Genomic DNA, 24,985 nt, shown 5'->3' on the forward strand with positions numbered 1-24,985 from the left:
TCCAGGTCTTTTAGTCACCATCATTCTGGACTCCTTTTCCCTATTCTAACTACCTAAGTTTGGTTTTGGTTTCAGTTAAAAAAAAAAAAAAAAAATCTTTGGGGAATTGGCTGGCCATCCAGTGGTTAGGATTCGGAGTTTTCACTACCCACGGGTGGTGGGCATGACCAAAAAAAAAAAAAAAAGAAAAGAAAAGAATTCTTTGTCATACCACTGCTTCGGAAATTAAAGAGAGGCATGCGCCACCCCTCCCACATCAGTTTTCTTCTTTAAATATTCCCAGTCTAGCAAGATTCCGCCTGCGGCTCCGTCATCTCTCCCAGAATAGTCTCCATCTCAGGTGCCAGAAAGAGAAACTGAGGCACAGACAGAATCCGAAGCACAAGTCCTTCCCCCGGTCTGGCTGTCCCCTTTTCCCCCTTAACATTTCCTTCCCTCTCCCATCCCTCCGGGCCAACTTTCAGGCTGCCAACCCCAACCCCGGTCCCTCGCGGCTCAGAAGCAGGACTTGCACCCGCTGCCCCTCCTCGGCGCGCTCGGGGGCTGCGGAAGGGGCCGCGACGCCTCCTGGTCCCCTCCGAGCCGCCGTAGCGCGAGTCTCGGGAGTTCGGCAGCTCCAGTCGCCAAGGCAACGGGCTCCGCTGAGCTCGGCGGGCGCCTGGCAGCCCTCGGGAGGCGCTGCGGGCCGGCGGCCCGGGCTCGGCTGGCGGCGGGTCGGCAGGTGAGCAGGGGCCGGGTGGGCAATCGCGGCCCAACGCCCGGCTCCCGGCGTCGATTCTTCGCAGCGGGCGAGGGGCTGGGCGCTGGGGTTTCCGGAAAGGAGACAGGGCCTGACCTTTATCCGCGGCTCCCCACTCCTCCATCCTTGGCGCCGGGGAGGAGCCCCTGGAGCAGTTTAATTTCGTCGGGCGCGGGCGGGGAGTCGCTTTGCGTTGTTCATTATGTTGGGGGTGGGGGTGGGGGCAATTGGCCTGATTCAAAAGTTTTTTTAAAAGCACCTCTTATTTGGGGGTCGACAAAGAACTCCGAACTGCCGAAAACGAGCATCTGTGCGACTCTTCTGGGGCCAGAGAGGATTAACTTCTTTGTACATCAGTTTTCCCATCTGCAGAATGGGGACAATCACAGCACCTGTTTTAGAAGGTTCAGTTCAGTTCAGTTTAGAAGGTTATTACAAAGTAAATAATATATTTCAGATCTTTGCAGCTAAACCCTCAATCCTTGGGAGCTTTTATCATTACTACTACTACTAAAGAAGGTCCATTATCGAGCATGTGTTGTGTTCCAGGGCCTGGGCTGATCGCCAGGGGTAAAAATAAGTGAATGAGACATCTTGTCCTCAGGGAACTCCACAGTGTTAAGGTATAAATAGGAGCGCATTGTGGTTCCAGCTATGATTTTGGACATTCAGGGGGCTGTGAATACACAGAGAAGGCAGTTAACCCAGATTTCTGGAGATGAGGTTGGGGAGGATGGTCAAAGAGAGATTCCAAAAGAAGATGCTTTTCAAAGTGAGACATGACAGCTACCTTTGTATTGGCCGGAAGATGAAGCTGGTGGAGTGCATAGTGTTCTGGGCAGAGAGAACCGACCAGCGTAAGGTCCTGGGGAGAAAATGCAGGCTTCTTGGACATCTGTTAACATTTCATAGCCTGGTTAGAGACGGATTCCGGGAAGTGGAAGTGGTCTAGCTAGGTGTGTCTGAGAGAGAAGCAGGTGCCCTTCTGAAAGACTTTGTTGTATCTCCCTGTAAGTTTGGACTTTGTTGTGAGGGTTGGTGGGGAACACCAAAGGATTTAAATCAGGGCAGTGAGTGTGTGTGGGGGGTGTGTGTGTGTGATCAGAAGTGTGGTTTCCAAAGATCAGGGGTTTGTGTTCCCTCTTGGTCTCGTCACTCCTCCAGTCTGTTTTTCACGTTGCAGCTATTCATTTATGGTGATTAAAAAAAAAATGTATTTATTGAACATCTGTTATGTGCCAGGCCCTGTGTAAGGAATCAGGTTCCTACCCTCATGGCATGTATTCTAGACATGTTCAAAGGTACATCCATGGTGATGGAAGTAGTCCAGTACAACTAGAACTGAATCAATACCGGAAGAGACCCATCCAGAGAGTGTTTTTTTTGTTTTTGTTTTTTTAAGGCCCTGATCATTCAGGGTCACTATCTTGTACACTCTTGGCAGAACCATTCACTTAGAACTACACCAAGAAGAAATGGCCAGAGAAGTGGGAGGAAAACTAGGAGAGTGTCGTAAGGAAAGCCCAAGGAAGAGATCCACTCTGTTGGATGCAGTTGAGATTTCAACTAAAATAAGTTACATGTTAAAATGCGCCTTTTGCTTAAGTAAATATAGAGGTCACCGAGAAACCCAATTGAGCAGATTTGGTGAAATGATGGGGGTGGAATCTATAATATCGGCATCTTCCAAAGGTTCAGTGTAATATGTCAGTGGAATGAGGAGCGAGTGGGATGTGAGAAAGTAACGTGTAGGCAGCTCCAAGAAGTTTGGCTGTGAAGAGAGGCGAGGAGAAGGCTGGAGAGCAGTTGGGGAATCAGGTGAAGTCTTTTTAAGCAGCAGACAGACAGGAGCAGATGTCAATGCTGATGGTAGAGCCAGTAAGGGAGGGAGAGACTGAGAAAATACAGGAGATTTTCTCAGGGGAAAATAAATGGCACAAACAACTTGCCAAAAATGTGAGCATGGATACGATCCACAGCACAGATCCCTTACAAAGAGTCTGATGACGTGTTTCTTGTTTTTTTTTTTTTTTTCCTGGACATATGGTAAGCAAGGTAATTGCTGAAAAGGAATGCGCCGTGTAATGCCAGCAGAAAAATAAAAGGTGTAAATGTGGAAAGTTCTATATTCCTTCTCATCAGATAGGAGACATTTATTGAACTAGCATTGTGTTAAGCCCTCTCCAGGTACACTAGTCTCCATTGAAAGCATGCTCTTTACAACAACCCTGGGAGAGAGAGAGCCTCTAGTGTAATTCCCAGCTTATGGATGAAGACGTTGGGGTATAATGCTTAGCCCGGGTCACATAGGATTTGAATCCAGTCCTGAGCCCAGAACTTTTGCTCTTAATCACTCCTTAAATGATGTGATTGTCTCCCTATGAGATGATTATCTGCTGAAAAAAATCCAAGCGAATTGAGTTAAAAATAGGCAAGCTACAAGAGAGACAAAAAACAATAGCTTTATACCAGCAGTAGGAGTAAGAAAATGGAATTGTAGGTGAATTGGTAGTAGCAACATGAAAAATAAATACTTAAGAATAAACCTTAAAATAAATGTACCCAGGCTAGTCAAATAGGATAAGAGTTGGCTGGAGGTTGGGGAGTATAGGTCAGGAAGTGTGTTTGTATGCAGAGGAAGCAATTTTTTCTTTGGGAAAATCAGGGTATTGATACCGGGAACAAAGCATGTAAAAAACCCAGATGTCTATTATGAAACATCATGAGAAAATAGGCAAAGATGTTGACTGTGATGTTTTTATAATATTGAAAAAGTAATAACAGACTGGCTACATTATGATGCAGTCATGTGATAGGTGCAATCAGCCATTAAAAAAGAGAAAGGTGGTAGCCATATATATATATGAGAAAGATGTTTACATCACATGGTGTGAAAACAGATTTCACTTGGTTGGTTTGGGAGTTTTTTAAGTGTATACATGTATATTGATAGGAAAGATGTCTAGAAAGATGAGTTCTTTATTTTTAAAAAATATTTATTTTTTATTTAGCTGTGCTGGTCTTAGCTGGGGTCCACGGGTTCTTCAGTCTTCACTGTGGCATGAGGGATCTTTTTAGCTGTGGCACGTGGACTCTGTTTCCCTGACCAGGGATTGAACCCAGCCTCCTTGCGTTGGTAGCATGGTGTCTTACCATTGCGTAGAGTCGCTACCATAGTGTAGTGACTTACCACCAGGGAAGTCCCAAGATGAGTTCTTTAAAACAGTTTTTTATTTTTTATTGTGGTAAGCAATCCATACATTTATCATAACCATATTTAAGTGTACAGTTTAGTAGTGTTAAGGATAGTTACATCCTTGTGCAATCAACCTCCAGAATTTTTTCATCTTGCAAATCTGAAACTTTATGCCCATTAAGACAATCCCACATTTACCCCTCTCCCTAGTCTCTGGCAACCACCATCCTACTTTCTGTTTCTATGAATTTGGTTACTCTGAATACTTCATATAAGTGAAATCATTCAATTTTTATCTTTTTGTGCTTTTTTTTTCCCCATTTAGCATAATGTCCTAAGGGTTTCCCTGATGGCTCAGCGGTAAAGAATCCGCCTGCCAGTGCAGGAGACATGAGTTCCATCCCTGGGTTGGGAAGATCCCCTGGAGAAGGAAATGGCAACCCACTCCAGTATTCTTGCCTGGCAAATCCCATGGACAGAGGAGCCTGGCAGACTATAGTCCATGGAGTCACGAAAGACTCAGACACTACTTAGCTACTAAACAACAACGGCAGCAACATAATGTACTAAAGGTGCGTCATTGTTGTGGTATGTCAGCATTTCCTTCCTTTTTGAGGCTGAATGATATTCCACTGTATGGATATATACATTTTGTATATACATTGTATGTATGAACACGTTTTGTTTATTCATTCCGTAGATGGACATTTGCATTGCTTTCCCCTTTTGGCTATTTTGAGTAATGTTGCTACAGATGATGAATGTGCCAGAAAGATAAGTTCTTTGTGTCCTGAGACCCATGGGGAGCCTTTTATTCCTTTCCTTATTGCCTTATTTTTCTTTTTTATGAGCATGAATGGCTTTCATAATCAGAAAAGAACAATAACGATATATCCTATTTGGGGAGATGGGGGAATAAAGGTTAAAAAAAAAGAGAGACAGAGAGAGAAAAAAGAGTCAGACCTAGGGCAGTGGCTGCAGGAATGGAATGGAGTGGGCTGATTTGAGAGACCTTTTGGGACAATCAACAGGACTTGACAACCAAGAGGTAAAGGAGAAAGGAGTTAAGGACAGAACCCTGGGGGCCTGTGGGGAGAGAAGGCTTAGACTTGGGGAAGTGAAGTAAAGTGAAAGTCACTCAGTCCTGTCAGACTCTTGCGACCCCATGGACTGTAGTCTGCCAGGCTCCTCTGTCCATGGGATTTAGACTTGGGGAAAAGAGAGGGAATAAGGTTGGAGAGCCACCTGAGCCTTTTTGTTCAGTGGTTTAGACTCTTTCCTGATAGTAGAGGGAAACCGTTGAAATGAAGGGAAATGACTTAATCACATTCGAGTTATAGAAAGATCACCGTGGCCAATCCATTCTGTGAGCTGAAGCCAGAGTGCAAAATTTCCCTTTGTGTTACTTAGACTTGAACCTTTGTTCATTTCCCGTTATTTGAGACAAAGCATTGGTGTTAAAAGATGCATATCTACTCTTCTAAAAGCACCTGAAATATTTTAAACAAAGTCCTATTTAGGTTACATTGATTCTTAATTGCATTCAGTTTTATCTTAACAACACAGTCTCCTGTTACTTGACTTTCTACCTTTAGCAGGGGAAATATAATTGGGAAAGCAAACAAGAAATATAAACAACTCAAGTTATAGACCTTCAGTTAATTGCAAATATCTTTGTCCTTTGGGGAGAAGAGGGTCAATGAGGTAAACAGTGTCTTACCAAATGCTTACTACACAGCAAAAATTGTTAAGAGTCCAAATGGACTCAGCTCATTACCTACTTCTCTTCCCACAAACCTGTAATGTCTCTGCTCCCAGAGCCTCCCAGAGAGGGAACTAACTGTTGTGCTGACATCTAATAAGCATTTTGCAGTTTTTAAGAGCTTCATGTCCAAAAGATGTGAACCCACGATCTCATTTCACTCCTTCCAATAATCCTTAGATAGGGATTATCATTCCTATTTTCAGATGAGGAAATTGAATTTCAGAGGATTTAAGAAACCTCCTAGCTCCTACATCTAATAAATTCTGGACTTTGAATCTAGGTTTTCTTATTTTCTTTTTATATTATAGCCTCTCCTTATGTACAGTTTTAAACATATACAAAAGTAAAAAAGATGGTATAATACATACCTTATACTCATACCCCAGCTTCAACAGTTACCAACATATGGTCAGTTTTATTCTATCTATACCCTCCACTCCCTCGCCACCACAGATTATATTAAAGCAAATCCTAAGACATCATATCATTTCATCTATAAAGACTTAAATATGCATATGAGAGATAAGGATTTTTCTTTTCCCCCCTATAATCACAATATTATGATCACACCTAAGAAAATGAACAGCAGTGATTCCTCAACATTACCTTGTATCCGTTTGATGCTCAGTTTCTCATTTTCTCATAGATGTTTTTGCACACTTGGTTTGTGTGAATTGGGATCTGAACAAGGATCACATCTGGGTGATAGTTGCTTAAGTCTTTGAATCTATAGCAATTTTGCCTCTTCTTTTTTCCCCTTACCTTTCATTTGTGGAAAACTCAGGTCATTTGTCCTGTCCAGCTACTCTGGATTTGCCTGGTTATATCCCTCTAATGTCCTCCTCCATTCCCTTTATTATTTTTGGCAGTTGCTCTTTATGGCCGGTGCTGTGTATCATGTCAGCAGGCAGTAAAGGCTGATTCTCACCTGGTAAGACTGATCATGGGTTCGGGGGTTTGTTAGCATGATCCCTTCATTTTAAGTTTCTCATCAGCCTTTCACAAAATGGTTTTAGCAGCTGTTGATGATCATTGCCTCGATCTATTTACTACTTCATTGCGTGTGTGCGTGCTCAGTCATGAAGTCATGTCCGGCTTTTTGTGACCCCGTGGACTGTAGCCCACCAGACTCCCCTGTCCGTGGGATTCTCCAGGCAAGAATACTGGAGTGGGTTGCCATGCCCTCCTCCAGGGGATCTTCCCGACCCAGGAATCGAACCTACATCTCCTGCACTGGCAGGCGTATTCTTTACCACTGTGCCACCTGGGAAGCCCCGATCCTGAGTCATGTTCTCAGTATGTGCTCAGAAAACAGAGCCCATATATTCAGTTCAATACTGGTTACTCACAGCATTGCTTTCCTGGGTTGGTCTTATGTGTTGGCAAAACCACACTGTGAGGGGCTGCTTGTATCCGTGCTTTTCAAACTGTACCTGCAGTTGGTTGGGGATTAGTAGGTAGAGGAACTGTTTGGGAGAGACGTTCCAGCGTAACGGGAGTTAATCCGCTTTTCTCCCATTCTCAGTTCCATAAGCCTGCCTGCTGTGTGCCTCTGCCTACCACCAAAAGGAAGCTTGAAAAAGAAGTGCTGGTGATCTAATTTGCAACACAGATTAGTCACTCAGTTGTGTCCGACTCTTTGGGACCCCATGGACTGTAGCCCTCCAGGCTCCTCTGTCCAATGGAATTTTTCAGGCATGAGTACTGGAGTAGGTTGCCATTTCCTTCTCCAGGGGATCTTCCCGACCCAGGGATTGAACCTGGGTCTCCCGAATTGCAGGCAGACGCTTTACCACCTGAGCCACCATAGAAGTCCCATGCAGTTATATTGTCTTGTGTGCATAGGGTTTAACATGCAGTGTTTCTTGATGAGCTCTGCTTGTTGTATGTGGCGCATATGGCCGTCTTTTCCAAACCAAACCACTGGGACTTTTATGGTCTGCTGAGTATAGTGTACTTAGAGGGTCAAGAGAACAGATTATTTTAAAACAGTGCAGTCTCAGGAAAATCATAGATGTGTTTTTATGTATCCAGAGGAAGCAATATGAAGGCATGATTAGGAAGTATTGGAGTCCTTTGGACATGGGTTCAAGTCTTGGCCCTTTCTTCTACAAGTTACTTAGTCTTTCTTTCCTTTTTTTTTTAAAAATGTGTTAATTTCCTTGATAACGTGTAGAAAAGCCCTTATTGTGATTAGCATTTGAATAGGAGGATCATCTTTTTTTATTTTTAATTTTTTTATTGAGTGAAAGTTTCTTTAAATTCTATCATGCTTTACAGTTTTCAGAAGCCTCACAAATATGGTTTCATATAATCCCATAATAACCCTTTTTCTCCCACCCCTATAGTGCTCCTCCCACTTCCCTTGCCCCACTAGTAACCACTAGTTTTTTCTGTGAGTCTTCTTCTTTTTTAAAAGAAAACCTTTCTTGCTAAGCTTCAGCATTTCCTCATTGTAAAATGGACATAATGAAAGTTCCTCGTCTCTTGTGAGGATTGCATGAAAATAAAAGGCTCAGCACAAGGTCTGGCAGGTAGTTAGCAAGCACTTGACATTATCTGCTAACTGTTAGGGTTATTATAATGCCTTTGAAACATGTACACTTATTCAGTGACCTTTTTTTATATATAAATTTATTTATTTATTTTTGGCTGTGCTGGGTCCTCCTTGCTTTGTGGGCTTTCTCCAGTTGCTGTGAGCAAGGGCTACTCTCTGGATATGGTGCACGGGCATCTCGTTGCAGTGGCTTCTCTTGTTCTGGAGCAGAGGTTCAAGGATACGTAGGCTTCAGTAGTTGCAGCTCATGGGGCTTAGCTGCTCTGAGGCATGTGGAGTCTTCCTGGACCAGGAATCGAACCCATGTTCCCTGCATTGGCAGGGGAATTCTTAACCACCGGGCCACCAGGGAAGTCCTTTCTTGGCAGAAGCCTGTAGAAGACCAGAAGAACAAAAAGTTCTGCTAGATAACTCAGTATTTGGTACCTTCCTGTGTGTGTAGTAACTTCTTTATCAGACCTGGTATGGAAAAGGCGTGTGCTTCCCTGGTGGCTCAGATGGTCAAGAATCTGCTTGTAATGCAGGAGGCCTGGGTTTGATCCCTGGGTCAGGAAGATCCCCTGGAGAAGGAAATAGCTACCCACTCCAGTGGGCTTCCCAGGTGGCCAGTGCAGGAACCCACCTGCCAATGCAGGAGACATAAGAGACATGGGTTTGATCCCTGGGTTGGGAAGATCCCCTGGAGGAGGGCCCGGCAACCCACTCTAGTATTCTTGCCTGGAGAATCCTATGGACAGAGGAGCCTGGTGGGCTACAGTCCCTGGGGTCATAAAGAGTTGGACACAGCTGAGTGACTAACACTTTCACTTTTCATGGAAAAGGCACAGAACTGTTAAAGACCCAGTGCCTGACTTTGCATGCCCCTTGGGAAGACCTCCCTTATTTGCCTTTCTCACAATATTTGAATAGCACTCAGCGCCTAGTCCCTTGCCTCTAAGATGATCTCTCTGTACTGTGGATATTTTTTGGCGCATATAACATATAGGCCCCAGAGGTAGCACAGACTTCATCATTAACATAATCCACTGTCTCAGGCCGCTCTGCCCTCCCTGGGGTGTTGGCTTCATCCTCAGCCCAGAAGCAAAATATGGGCAGCAATTCCCGGCCCCAGATCCATGGAAAGCACCTACCAAAGGAATAGAAAGATTCTTACTTCCTCTGTTCTCCCAAGAGTGAGACTCTTTCTCACATCCCCCGCCCCCAGTACTAATCCTGCAATGTCATTGGCCTGAATCGAGTCATGTGCCCACTTCGTGAGCCACTTCCTGTCGCCAGGGCAACGCCATGCCTTGTTGACTTCAGCCTGGTCCTTAAACAAGTTATTTACAATGGGGATGAAATTATCTTTAGGCCAATCCCGAACAGAATTGTGTGTCTGTTAGGAAGTTTTCCTGTGGGTAGGAGGAATGGACACCAAGTAGTTTGGTCAGCTAGGATTTGGGTTGGCTTTAAGGCAAATTATTTTTCTTTGAAAAGACATCAAGTCCAAAATAGGCAATCTGTTGCTGGCATGGCACTGCCACAGTCTAGATCTTTCTCTCTTTCTGCTTCACTGTCCTCATAACATGGCTGGCATGCTCCTGGTCACCTTGAGGTCACAACTGGACTTCTGGCTCTCCAACCAAACAGTCCTTCCTTGAAGCAGGAAGAAGTAGAAGGGAGGGCCAAGGACACCCTTTCAAATACCAGAAACCTCAGCCAGCACATACAGCTTACACCTCATTAACCGTTTATGTCTGTGAGGAGGCTGCTGCATGTCCTTTCTTAGCTGGACACACCACTGTCCCCAACAGTAGAGGGATGCCTTGCTGCGAAAGAGAGGGAAAATGTCAGCAGATATGGTGACGTGCAGTGCCCGCCTCTGAAGGCAGCCAGCCATGACCTCGATACTTTCCATTTGGAGGAAGCCAGTCTTGAATGAGTGTACTGTCTTTTTAGTCATGTTTTTTTTTAATCCAGTAACGAGACATACTTGATATAATGTTTTATAATCTCATATTTTCCATTTAACAACATCACAAGTGTCTCCTCATTCGGTTGATATTACAGTCTGTCTGTGTTAGTTGCTCAGACTCTGTGTGACCCCGTGGACTGTAGCCCACCAGGCTCCTCTGTCCGTGGGATTCTCCAGGCAAGAATACTGGAGTGGATAACCATTCCCTCCACCCAGGGATTGAACCCAGGTCTCAAGCATTGCAGGCAGATTCTTTACCCATCTTAGCTATCCAGGGAAGCCTTAATATTACAGTGAAGTGAAGTCACTCAGTTGTGTCTGACTCTGCGACCCCATGGACTGTAGCCTACCGGGCTCCTCCGTCCATGGGATTTTCCAGGCAAGAATACTGGAGTGGATTGCCATCTCCTTCTCCAGAGGATCTTCCCGACCCAGGGATCGAACCCAGGCCTCCCGCATTGTAGGCAGACACTTTACTGTCTGAGCCACAAGGGAAACCCAATATTACAGTAGGAGCTTTTAATCCAATCTCCACTTAATGAATGCTAACAAAGCCTCTCCTTTGTCCCTGTAAAACTTAGTGTTTAATTTTCGCACCCTTCTGAACGTTCCCAGCTAGTAAATAGCTCTACTTTGCTGTCTGATACAATAGCCACTGGCCATATCTGACTGTCTACTTTTTTTTTTTTTTTAAAGATTTGTTCGTTTATTTATTTATTTTTGGTTCTGCTCTAGAGCCCCAGCACACTGCTGTGCTCACCATTTGGTTTAAGCAAGTCACTAAGCTGGAACCAGATGGCCTGGGTTTGAATTCTCAGTCTGCTGTTTACTAGTTGTATTATCTCAAGCAAGTTACTTAACTTCCCTGTGCCTCAGTTTCCTTATTTGTAAAAGACTGTTACTGTGTATTAAAGAACTTCTTATACGTACAATGGGTTTCTTAGAACAGCGGGCTTCCCTGGTGGCTCAGTGGTAAAGAATCCGCCTGCCAATACAGGAGACTGGATTCGATCCCTGGGTCAGGAAGCTCCCCTGGAGAAGGAAATGGCAACCCACTCTAGTATTCTTTGCCGGGGAAATCCATGAACAGAGGAGCCTGGCGGGCTGCAGTCCATAGGTCACAAAGAGTCAGACATGACTGAGCCCATGCACCCCCACCCAAAAGGTGAATGAGTATTTAAAAAGTTCTTGTCAATTTTAGAGGTAGAAGAGACCTCTGAAAAGATTGAGAGAAAAAAAATTCATCAAAATGTAGAATTTTTGCCATGTCCAGCTCTTTTCAACCCTATGGACTGGACCCCGCCAGACTCCTGTCCGTGGGATTCTCCGGCAAGAATACTGGAGTGGGTTGCCATGCCCTTCTCCAGGGGACCTTCCCCACCCAGGGATTGAACCCAGGTCTCCTGCACTGCAGGCAGACTCTTTACTGTTTGAGCCACCAGGAAAGCCCTTTTGCCTTTGTACAACTTCACAAGTGGCTTTTCAGTGAAAACTGGAGGTCATTTCCTGGGTGTGGTCATGCAGAAACTTTAATTGCTAGAACTTATTCTCAAAGAAACCATCTCCGTCCCTTATCAAGTATTTGGCAAGTGAACCTACATTTCCAACGATTTCTCTTTTTTAACTGGCTGTTTTTGTTTTTAATGGATTCTACTGTTATTAGTCCTGATCCCATCAAGAAGAGAGCTTCTACTTTATTTCATTTTAAATTCTTATGTAGGGATTACTGTGCATCAGTTGCCATGAATGATGATCACCAAACCCTGTTGTTGGACATTTATTTCTCAGTTTTTCGTATTTTGGGTGTTGTGCTGTTGATCTTTACAGGAAGACCTTCTCTATCAGTATATTTTAATCCAAGGACTTGGGAGGAAGGCCAGCCGCTTTTTACTGAGAGGCCTGAGTTTCAGTCTGGAAATCATCATAACACTGTAAAAGAGGGTGTGTGGGCATGCCAGCCCTAACTCTGCTTTTGGATTTAGCTCCAGTTCTCCTTGTGGGCCACTCTCAGAGTCTATATTATACTTACTGTTTGGTACACAGAAATTTCATACTGTCCTAGAAAAATCTGTAATGCAAGTTGTTCTGATGTAACTTCTTTTCTCAATTCACATAGCACTTTATTTGAACCTTTTTTAAAATAGCATTTGTCACAAATAGTCTCCTCTATAATTATTTTTGCATCTGTTTTGTACCTACTCCTAAACTCTTAGCCTGTTGAGGGCAGCAGTCTTTTATTGGACCTTTATAGATCCTAACCTATGGGCCCTCAATTTATGTTCATGGAATGAATGAATGAATTTGTCATTTTCTGTTATTACATAGCCATCTTTCATAACATTTCCTTTGAATTCATTGTTAGTGGATAGTCTTCTAGTTAAGTCAGATTCCACAGGAGAGCAAAAAAAAAAAATGTTTATAAGGTGATGTTCAAACGTAAACATACATAGAGGGACTCCCCTGGTGGTCCAGTGGCTAAGACTCCACACTCCCAGTGCAGAGGGGGGCCTAGGTTTGATCCCTGGTCGGGGAACTAGAACTAGATCTCGCACGCTGCGACTAAGACCTGGTGCAGCCAAATAAATAAATATTAAAAAAAAAAAAAAAAAACAAAGCTAGAGGAGTGTAAAGAAACCCCTACTGCACATCCTCTAAACTTCAACAATTAACATTTTAGAACCAATTTTTGATTTGGGTAGAGAGAACATGAAGGCTTTGGGGTGCCCACTTTGATTTTGGGGGGAAGGCTGCTGGGCATATGTGATGGGCAGTGTGGAGAAAGAGGAGGCTGGTGGTCCACAGACAAACCTGCCTGCCGCCCTCCCAGGGCTGTGGTGAGGGTTTCATGAGCTGACACACACACAGTGCCAAGAGCAAAGCCCAGCCACATGGTGGGTGCAGCTGAAGAGCTGCCCCTGCCGCCACCGTTCCTGCTGTCCACTGCTGTCTCTGTGGCTCGGGTTCAGGGTGCTGAGTTTGGCGGCTGTGGCGCTTACCTTCTGTGGGAGCCTTGGCCATCAGACTTTCTGAGCTGCAGTTTTTTGCATCTGAAAAGTAAGAATGATAATAGCATCTGACCTGCTACACAAGGCAGTGGAATCATGCCTGTAAATGTGTTCTGGGTTAATTAACATTAATCCCAGTTTTCTGGGGGTGGTGTTCCCATCTGGTGAGACCCTTTGGAGCTCTTGGGAGCTTTTTGTAAGTCAAGCTTGTCTCTCGTATGAACTCTTGTTCTGAGATTTTCTGAGCCCCAGAGTCATTTGTCAGTCTAACAAGTACTATAGCACAATAAGCTTCATGTTTATTTGCAAAATGTTTGTTCCTGAAGCATGACAACAATTTTGCTTTATATAGCTTGTCCATACTTGCGATGGAAATGAAATACTTATCAACCAAGTTGATAAAGGGATAAAAATAGTTTTCCTAAGAAACGGTTTGCAGGGGATTAATGTTGGAAACAATTTCATAGCAGAATCTGTTTCACCATCTTTGAAATATAAACAGTATCTTCATTTGTCTATATTTTTCTTATAACACTTTGCTCAACTCCTAATTAAAAATAGCTTTCCCAAAGCCAGAATTCCTCTAAAAAAATCCATTTTCTTTTAAATGAAGGCTAAGTTTTAAACACTCTGCTTTCTCCTTAGCACTGCAAAGAATTCTAATTATGCAGAACATCCATCCAAACCACACACACACATATCTGTCTGAGATAAGAGTTAGGAGATACTGTGGGAAGAGAAATGGAATATCCCTGATGGTTATAATAAATTTCTGCAGTGTTTGTTTGGACAGACAATCAACTGTTAGGTCTCCTGGGTATGAGAGTTAAATAAATCCAAGTCAGAAAGTCAGTGCCCCAAACTTAATTTCTCAGGAAGATAGTCCCTTCTCAAACCATTACTTGCCATTAGGTTTAGCGTTTTAAAAAAGTTCTATTTTTTAAAAAAGTTCTATTTTTTAAAAAAGTTCCTTCAGTTAGTAAAAAATGTTGTCTTTTTACCATTTATAATTTATAGCATCGTAAACTTTTATAAACGTCTTCATTCAAAGAAACTAAACACTTGTTCCGTATCTCCAAATAACAAAAACAAATAAAAACAAAAATGCAGTTTTATGTCAAAAAAGAGCAAGCTCTTAATTCCACTATCTGGCCCCAATGACATATGATCTCTTAGCTTTATTTCCCATAGACTGTTCTATTTAAATGTTTTATTACCCAGGCTCTTGACTATTTTTCCCCTGAAATCCAAGTATATTTTGGTGATGGTTCTTTTCAAAAGACCCAGCACAAATCATCTTTGGTAGTTACCTAGCCAGTTAGAAGGTATGCCACTTCTCATATAAATTTAAATCTTACTGAAACTTGTAGATTGAGAAGATTGGCCGAAAGAATTTTGGATTTTTATAGCCACAGGGCTCCTTTACTTCACTGGGATACGTGTTTATGTCTTTTTGATTGAAGGGGATGTTGGAAAGGGGTCTAAATGTACTGCTTGATCCTCCTTGTTAAATGTTGAAAAATGAAGTCAGGAACTAGTTTTAAATTCTAGAGGAACTGGGAGATTTTATCCAGTGTCTGAGATTCACCTTAGTTTTTTATATGCTGGAACTTCAGGCTCGAATTTTTCTTTCACTTTTCACATATATTGAGCATCTTCTGTGTGCCTAGCAGTGTGTAGGGCGTCTTACACATCTTGGCTCCTTTAATCTTACAGCAGCACTGGTGGTTAGATAGGACTCAAATACCCGGTTGCTTAGGCTGCAAACCTTCTTCCTTGATCCCTTTCATTGTTCTGTCCTCACCCAGTCCATTTGGTTGTGTTGCTATAGAAGCAAATCACACCCTTCCCCAGCTGCCAACTGCGAGCTGCCAGATAGCAGGAGTGGCCTGCTTCCTGGTCTCCCTGGTTCCCTTCCTGTCCCACTGCAAGAGTTTTGGTTGGACACCTAAAACTAATGCACTGTTGTATGTCAATTATATCTCTAAAAAACTGGGGGAGGGGAGGAGAAAAGTGAGCGTGGACACAAATGAGGGTCGAAGTTCCATGCTCACGATCAAAGGCCTTGCTTGGAACTCTGTAGTGGGGCTGTCCAGTATGGTAGCCGTTAGCCGCACGGGACTACTGAGCGCCTGACGTGGCTGGTCCAACCTGAGATGTGTTGTGCACAGTGGATTTCAAGACTTAGTACAAAGATGAGGAATATGTCATTAATGGTTTTTACGTTGATTACATGCTGAGATGATGTTTTGGAAATACTGGGTTAAATAGAACAGATTATTAAAGTTAAAAAAGTTTTGTGTATGTATACATATTATGTAGGTTTGTACACAGTAGCCTTGTAGTAGTAGCCATGGTGTTTGTTTTTTTAAAAACTTTTTGAGATAGTTGGAGACTCATATGCTGTTGCAAGAAATAATGCAGAGTGATCCCACGTGCCCTTTCCCCAGTTTACCTTAGTAATAGATCTCAGCTCAAATGTCACCTCCTCCAGGGAGCCTTCCCTGACCACTCTAATGTAGCCTACTTTCCCCACTTTTGTTCACCTGGCCTATTACTCTGTTTAATTTTATTCATAGAATTTGCTTATGTTTGAAATTATCTTTTTTTTAAATTATTACTGTTTAATTGCCTTTTGCCCAGTAGAAGGTGAACTAAATAGAGTGGGAACCTTGCCTGTTCTATTCATTGCTTTATCTCCTGTGGGAGAAGAAAAACTCTAGAGTCTGTGCTTGTTGCCTCTTTTAGGACCTCTCATTTAGTGGGGGCTGGATTGATTCCCACCCCCCCAGATTTTTATTATGAAAAACTTCAAACATACAGAAAAAATTTTTAAAGAGTACAGTGAGCATCTGTATCAAATACCTAGATCAAACAACATTAACATTTTGCTGTATATGCTTTATCAACATATGTGTCTGTGTTTCAATTTTTGCTGAACTGTTTGAAAATATGGTACTGACATAATTCACCTATGAATACAAAGCAGAGCATCGTCTTCCTTGATATTTACATCCACAATATTTCCATTCTTCCTCCCCCATGCATTCTTGGAAAATACACTGTCTCCATGTAAAAGTATTTTGTTCCATGTGAAAAGAAGTTCTAGGCTCAGATAATTTTAAGCCATCTTTCAACCTACATGAAGGTCTTGGTATTTGAAAGATAGCCAGGGTAAGGGCAGTGTTCCTCTAAGAGTACCTGACAGTTTGCTGGACTTGTAACATCTTGTGTGTGTTAAACACTCAGTCATATCCAACTCTTTGTGACCCCATGGACTGTAGCCCACCAGATTCCTCTGTCCATGGGATTTTCCCGGCAAGAATACTGGAGTGTGTAGCCATTTCCTTCTCCAAGGGATTGTCCTGACCCAGGGATAAAACCCAGGTCTCCTGCATTGCAGGCAGATTCTTTACTGTCTGAGCCACTGGAAGAAGCCGTCAGAAGACTTGTAACATCTCGGGCCTCACCTATTAAATACCCATTTGAGTGAGGAAGCCGTCAAATGTTGTGACAACCCAACATGCCCTCCCCTTCTTCCCCATTTCCAAAAGGCCCTGCGGTGTCTGTGTACGGAGAGTCATTGACTTAGCTAGTTCCCTCAGGAAAGAGCTATAGGTCAAATGAGAAGAAAACTTGGATTCACAGAATAACTGCACTCACTGTAACAATTCAGTATTGATGGAATGGAGGTGGTAGAACCTATCTGCAGCACTCCTTTTGTAATAGAAGCACGTGTGTTCTAGATTTGTATACATATTTATTCAGTTTATTTAATTGAACAAATGTATCCATTTATTTGATTCTACCCCTATACCACCACCACCACTCTGCTCCAGAAAGACTATATGATAATTCTTAATTTATTTAACCACTAAGTATGTCTTCTGTACTGTTCTGAATCACCTAGGGAGTGTTTGTAATTCTTGTGCTTTTCCACACAAAGGGACTTGAAGCAGACCCAGGGCCCCCTCAATTGCTTTATTTCTCCCTGTTTAGCTGGAGGTGCCGAAGGATGTCTCTCAGTGCTTCTGTCTGTTCTGCACTGATCTCTTTACTTTTCACTGTCGCCTGTCAAAGTCCATTTGTCAAGCTTATCTCAAATGCCATGTTGGCTGTGGGTCTTCCTCAGAGCCCTGCTTCAAGATCTAGTCTAAACCCCCCTAACACATTCTTTCTCGTGCCACTGACCACAGACTGCCTTGTGTTATTTTTGAGTGTGTGTTTCCCTTATCTCCTACATATGTTTCGGTCACCATTCCCTGGGCAACTCCTATGTGATAGGCCTTGTTCAAGATTCTGGAAATGGCGATGACTGTCTCCTAGAGAGTCCCATTTTCTTCTTACTTTTCTCTCCTGAGAATAGGGTATCCTCTTGTTCCTTTGTATCCCAGGTGGTGCCTGGTAAAATGCCTTTGCAGTGATTCATGTATATTTCTGAATTGGGCCTGGGATCCAGGCAAAGCAAGCACTTCCCAATGAGATCTGAGTTCAGTCATAGACTGCCTCTGTGCAAACCTGGGTAAATCACTTAACTTCTGTAAGCTCCAGGTTCCTTATCTAGAAAACACTGAGAATGATATCTATCCTACAGGATTGTTGTAAATTTAAAGATGAATAATATGAAGTGCCAGGACTGTTTTCAGCACATAGTAGGTGCTCATTAAGTGGTAGTTATTATAAGGGAAGCTCAGTGCTTCCTTTAGTCACTCCAATGAACAGTACGATTATTTAGGCTCTTAGTTGTCTTAAAGGAAGCACTGACTTTGTCTTGGGGGCTTCTCCCAGAAGAAACAAGCCCTAGGGATGGTCTGGCCCATCACTGATTAACTGTTCCCTTTTTAGAGTCAGTGATCTGAGTCTCTGTTTTTGAACTACTTATATAATATATACCACCTGTTATTTGTGTATTTTTAGCAGTAGGAGCCGAGTAATCCCAATCCTGTCTGTAAAAGAGCAAACTGTTTACCAGAGCAGAGGTTTTTTTTTTTCTTTTTCTTAACACTGACTCACACTGACTCATCCATCTCATTTTCCTTCCCTCCCCTCCTAACAACCTTGCAAGGGAGAGAGTTTTTAGGGAATTTAGTTGGTTTACCTTTTTTTCTTTTTACTTTCCAAAGATGAAAGCTTGAAGGTGTCACGGTGTCACATGATTAATTTCATCTCAGGAAGGGCTAAGGTCTATGCTGCCCTGGGGTGGCCAGAATGACCAGTGCCATGTAGCCAAACATCTCACGTAAAACCTTGTCTAGACAAACCAATTCTGTTGGCTGAGAGATTGGACACGTGCCTGAAACGTACATGTTAATCGGCTTAACACATGTTGTCAACTCAACTTCAGTTCTTTTTGAACCTAGAAAATTTCTTCTGAGCTAGGAAACCTGAACACAATTATTAATAGAACCAGAGCCTATGATGCCTTAAACTCAGATTTGAGATGACAGACACAAAATTCAAGCAGCGGCATATTAGAGTCAGTAAAATGGGGAAGGAAGGTTCTAGATCAGAATGACTGATATCCTTATGCCTCCATCTGACATTTGTTGTGTGAATATTGACTGATCATCCATGATGTGCCAGGTGCTTGGGCTACAACAGTGAAAAATAAAAAGACGATGCCTGCTGTCATGGATCTTCCCTTCTGATGTGTGTTTCTAATAAATGCCGTGGTGCTAGGAATAGAGGATGCTGAGGAAGCAGAGAAGCGCCTTGGCCTGCATGTGTGAGCACGTGGTCGTCCATGAGGATGAAGGGAGGAAGGAAGGCTTCCTGGAGGAAAAGGTACCCAAACTGAGACTGGCTAGATGAGGAAAGGTGTAACCAGAAGAAAGGCAATAGGATGGGGCCAGATGGCAGCAGAGATACCAGATGGACAGGGCCATGGGTGTGAAGGCCTCAAGGTGGAAAAGAGCTTGCCTTTGGAGGAAGTAAAACAAGTTCCAGTGTCAACAAAAGACAGCTGAGTGAGGGTGAAGTTTGGCACAAGCTAACTTTGACAGGAGCATTGTGGATCTGTTTATTGTCTCAGACTGTAAAGAATCTGCCTGCAGTGCAAGAGACCCGGGTTCGATCCCTGAGTCAGGAAGATCCCCTGGAGAAAGGTACAGCTACCCACTCCAGTATTCTTGCCTGTAGAACTCCATGGACAGAGAAGCCTGGAGGGCCATAGTCCATGGTGTCACAAAGAGTCAGACCTGACCGAGCGACTAACACCTTATTAATTAAAAACAACTTATTTTAACTGGGGTAAATTTTCCATACAGTGAAATGTGCATGACAAGTACATATATTTATCCTTGTAACCAATGCTCCATTTTTTTTTTTTTCTTGGCCACACTGCACAGCATGCTGGAAATCCCCAACCAGGGATTGATTCCAGGCCCCCTGCAGTGTAAGTGCAGAATCTTAACCATTGGACCACTAGAGCTTTATTTTTTAAATGTTATATTGGCTGCACATGTCACAGATCTCCTTTGGAGGAGGGAGTGGTTATTTTGAGATGTACTTCTGACATAACTTCATAGGTAAGCCTGCTCAGGATGATTTGAAGTCCTGGGGTATGCTGAAGTGATGGAAAATGGGAGAGAGCAGGAAGACAGACAGTGATAGGTGTAAGAAGGGGAAATGGAATATGAGATGAGAAAGCCAGCGTGCATGCTCAATTGTGTCCAACTCTTGTGACCCCATAGACTATGGCCAGCCAGGCTTCTCTGTCCATAGAATTTTCCTGTCAAGAATACTAGAGCAGATTGCCATTTCTTATTCCAGGGAATCTTCCTGACCCAGGGATCAAATGCCATTTCCTACAGTTAGGGATCTTCACAACCCAGGGATTGAACCTGCATCTCTTGTGTCTGTTGCGTTGACAGGTAGATTCTTTATCAACCGTACCACCTGGGAATCCAGAGGAAAGCAACAAAGGGAAGATGGCATCCTTCCATTTTTTTTTTTTTTTTTTTTTTTTGGCCATGAGGCATACGTGATCTTAATTCCTCAACTAAGGATTGAAGCTATGCCCCCTGCAGTGGAAGCAAGACATCTTAACCACCAGGGAAGTCCCAAGGGATGGGTTTTGAGCAGGACCCTCACTGCTTGCTAGCTTAGAATGCCCTGAGGCTGGGGAGGGGCGCCAGTCAGACAGGACTGGAATGGGTAGTGGTCTGCTGGTGGGTGGGGAATGGTCTGTTTTCCTAAGATATTTTTAGCAGAGGACAAACCCCTACATGCTTTGTAGGATCTGGAGCATCTACACAGAGCACAGAAGACTGGTTTTCCAAGGTCTTCCTGGAAGGAGTCCCAGGCCACCTACATTTTGAAGAAAGCCTCCTGAAAGCATGCCTGGCTTTCCAGGCAGTGTTTCTTCCAACTTCATTGATGAAACACAAGACAACAGTCACCTTATTGGTTTTTTGTTGTTGTTGTTGTTACCTACCATACACGTGACATTTCCCTTTTCTAGAAGTTGGGTATTAAAAATATTGTTACAGTTTGGGGTTTTAGGGATTTACTGAAGTTTTATCATTTAAATGTTCTGACTATTTCAATATCTAGGTTTTTGACATAGTGCCAGAAATCACTGAACGTGTTACTATGCTCTGGCTAGGATTTCCAGGACTATGTTAAATAGACATGGCAGGAGTGGGCATCCTTGTTTTGTTCCTGATCTTAGAGGAAAAGCTTTCAGGTTTTCACTGTTGAGTATGATGTTAGCTGTGGGCTTGTCATATATGGCCTTTATTATGTTGAGTTACATTTCTTGTATACCTTATTTGTTGAGTGTTTTTATCATGAAGGGATGGTGATTTTGTCAAATGCTTTTTCTGAATCTACTGAGATGATCATATAATTTTTATCCTTCATTTCTGTTAATGTAGTATGTCGCATTTATTGATTTGCTTATGTTAAACCATTCTTGCATCCAGGGGTAAATTAAATTTGATCACAGATCTTTCAATGTGCTCTTGAATTCAGTATTCTAGATTTTTTTTTAAGTCCGTATTAAAAAAAAAATTTTTTTTATTTATTTACTTTTGGCTGCATTGGGTGTTGCTGCGTGCAGGCTTGCTCTCACTGTGGTATGCTGGCTTCTCATTGAGGCGGCTTCTCTCGTTGTGGCACATGGAGCCTAGGACTCATGGGCTTCAGTGGTTTCAGCTTGGGGACTTAGTTACCCCGAGGTGTGTGCGATCTTAGTTCCCTGACCAGGGATCAAGCCCATGTTCCCCGCACTGCAGAGAGGATTCTTAACCACTGGACTACTAAGGAAGTCCTATGCTTAAAATTTTGATGGCTATTTCCGTTTTCATCCTTGGAAGTTTTCACTAGTTTCCACTCTAATCTGCAGACTGCAATGGCTTTCTTTTGACTTACAAGATTCAGAGTTCCTTATAACCAGATATTCTATGAATGTCACAAAATATCAAAGCAGGTGGAAAAGCTAGTCCAAATGGCTAGAGTATATAATTTCAAGATTTACCAAGGAATATGTGTATCAAGGGGTTTTGATGAGCTCCTTTTATTTTTCCATTAAAAAGTAACATGTTCGTCAGTATCCAAGATATTCCTGTAGCTATTCTATAAAATGCTAAAAGGTAAATCAACATCCCTTTCTTTTCTCCTTTCCATGTTTATGTTTTCTCAGTGTTGTACCCTTCTATCACTCTACTTCCTATCTTTTCAAAAATATGTTTATTTATCTGAGTAGACAATACCATTTTATAGTACAAAATTCGCAAGTTATTTCAAGACATATGGTAGGAATTTTACTTCCAGTCATGGCAGTCTAGGTCATTTGAATCAACCATGCTGATGACAGTTTAGAAAGCTGGACAAGACGTAAAAACATTTTCTCAGAAGCTTTAATAACTTTGCAAGATATTGGAGGATTCCCATACCAACATCTGGAAGAATGAAAAAATCAAGCAGGTAAGCCTTGCTAGCAAAATCATTTTTGCCCTGAAAACATTTGCTTATCCTAAGAAAGCATCAGTGAGGTTAAGCAGTGCTTTTGGTAGACTCACCCATGAGGGCAGAGTTTATAGTTTGTTGACTGTCAAGGATAGAGACTCGAATAAATCACCCCTCCAGTTTGAATGGAATCCCTAAAACATGAAGGGGATCTTGAACATAGCCTTACCACTAAGCTTCCAGGTTCAGGGAAGCTTTATCTTGATTGTCCTAAGCTAGTAGCATCATTGGGCAACTGATAGAAGCAAGTGACAAAATCCTCTCTAGGGGAAGATGTTATCATCCTGATCATCAGAATAATCATCCTCTCAATATTTTTTTTTATATAATGAGCAGCACATAAGTAAAAAAATTGATTCACAAGGAAATAGGACACCCATGAAAAGAACTAGAACATGAAAACAATCAAAATATTCTCAAAACCATGAGATATTGGAGTATCAGACACAGACTCCAGAACAACCACATTCACTATCTAAAAAGAAACAGAAGTCAAGAGTGAACATGTCAGTTAGTAACTGGACACTGTTAAAAATAACAAGAGGTTTGAAAAATAAAAACCAAATAGACATTCTAGAACTGAAGAATGTAATGACTGAAAACAAGAACAGTGGATTTAAAAGCAGATTACGTAGCTGAAGAGAGTTCGTGAACTATGAGATAGATTAGAAGACAGTGATCCAGAATGAACCATCATGAGACAAAAATATAAAAAATACAGAAAAGATGGTAAGATAATTTAAAAGGATACAGTGAGAAGGTCTAATATACATTTACAGTTGACCCTTGAACAACACAGGGGTTTAATCTGTGTATAACTTATAGTCACCCCTCTGTATCTGTAGCAACTCCACGTCTGTGCAATCAACCAACCATGGACTGTATAATACTGCAGTATGTACTATTGAAAAATATTCACACCTAAGTGTACCTGCGTAGTTCAAACCCTTGTCATTCAAAGGTCAACTGTAACTGGAATCCCAGAAGAAGAACAAAAATGGTACAGTGGTAATACTTGAAGAGATCATTGCTAAGAATTTCCGAGAACTACTAAAAGAGGTGAATTCACAGATTCTAAAGTATATAACCTTAAATGCATATATTAGGGGAGAAGAAAGGCTAAAAACTGAACAAATATTTATCTTAAGTTAGAAAAAGCACAACAAAATAAAGAAAATAAGGGGAAAGAAAGAATAAGGAAAAGAGGAAGAATGAAGTATAAAGCAAATGTATAATAGAGAATACCAATGAAAGCAAAGCTTGGTTCTTGGAAAAGACTGATGAAAATTACATACTTCAATGTTGATCAAGAAAAGGAAAAAAGGGTACACATAACCTGTCAGGAGTGAAAAGGGGGATCACATAGTTATGAACAAGGTAAGCTATAATGAGCAATTTTATGCCAAAAATTTTAGAAATTTAGGTGAATAGATAAATTTATTAGTAATATAACTGTTAATAAAAATTAAATCACCAATTAAAAACCTTTCCACAAGGAAAATTGCAGTCCTATATGCCTTCACTGGGAAGTTATATCAGACACTTAAGAGAGAAAGAATTAATATTACACAAACTTTTCCTGAGAGTAGAAAAAAGGGTTAGTAAAACTAAGAAACCTGATAATGACGTTATGAGAAAAGAAAAATCACAGGCCATATTACTCATGGGTATTTGCTAAGCTAAATATTAGCAAAGCAAAATCCAGTATTTCACTTACTACAGTGGTATAAGAAACTAACCAAAATGCTGTGGCTTAAAACAGCCATTTGATTACGATAGGGATCCTGTGAGTCAGGAATCTGGACAGGGCAGAGTGGTGACGGCTTATCCCTGCTCCATGTTGTCCGGGCCCCGTGTTCGGAAGTCTCAGAGAAAATCTTGGAATCATCTGGGGGCATTTTCACTTGCAGGTCCTGCAGTTGATGCTGCCTGTCACAGAGACCCTCAGCTGGCTGCTGTGTAGAACCTCAGCTTATCTCAGCTGCAGTGGCTGCATGTGACCTCTCCTTGTGGTCTGCCGGAGTGGGGTAGTTCAAGCTTTCTCACTGCATGGCAGCTGGGTTTCAAGTGCAGGGTCCTAAGAGAGCAAATTGGAAGTGCTTAGCATTTTTATAATCTGGTCTTAAAATTCACATACTGCCACACCCATAGTGCTGTCTTGGTTGAAAAAATTGCAAAGGTCCCATCCCGATTCCAGGGAAAGGATCATAGAACCTACCACCCAATGGGAAGGGTGTCGAGGTCATGTTGTAAAAGCATGTGGGATGGGATTATATTGTTGAGGCCATCTTTGGAAAATACAGTTTGCTCTAACATAGGTGAAGTGAAAGTCACTCAGTCATGTCCGACTCTTTGCGACCCCAGGGATATTCAGTCCATGGAATTCTCCAGGCCAGAATACTGGAGTGGGTAGCCATTCCCTTCTCCAGGGGATCTTCCAAACCCAGTGATCAAACCCAGGTCTTCTGCATTGCAGGCAGATTCTTTACCAGCTGAGCCACCAGGGAAGCCCAAAAGGGATAGGACCAAGTTGGGTTTATTTCAGAAATGCAAGATTCATTTCACATGGAGGACTCAGTATAATTTGCTGACACATTAAAAGGGGGAAATGATGATTGCATGATAAAATTCAGCATCCACTCCTGATTAAAACAGCAACCACAGTAACTCTTAGCTGCCTAGGAATAGATGGGAACTTTATTACTCTGGTGAAGGAGTAACTATAAAACAGGTACAGCAGACATCATACTGAATGGTAAATTTTCACTTTGAGTTCGGGAACCAGAGTTGCCCATTCTC

General features: G+C 42.3%; 1 protein-coding gene across 1 annotated transcript in view; it reads left to right on the forward strand.

Moving 5' to 3' along the window:
* The first annotated feature begins 620 nt into the window (after positions 1-620).
* Positions 621-24,985, forward strand: part of PKIG (cAMP-dependent protein kinase inhibitor gamma) — a 76,668-nt gene continuing 52,303 nt past the window's right edge. The window contains exon 1 of the mRNA XM_061127339.1: positions 621-721. The gene's annotated coding sequence lies outside the window, so the exon portion shown is untranslated. The remainder of the gene's footprint in view (positions 722-24,985) is intronic.

The sequence above is a fragment of the Dama dama genome, chromosome 23, assembly GCF_033118175.1.
Source record: "Dama dama isolate Ldn47 chromosome 23, ASM3311817v1, whole genome shotgun sequence".
Taxonomy (NCBI): domain Eukaryota; kingdom Metazoa; phylum Chordata; class Mammalia; order Artiodactyla; family Cervidae; genus Dama; species Dama dama.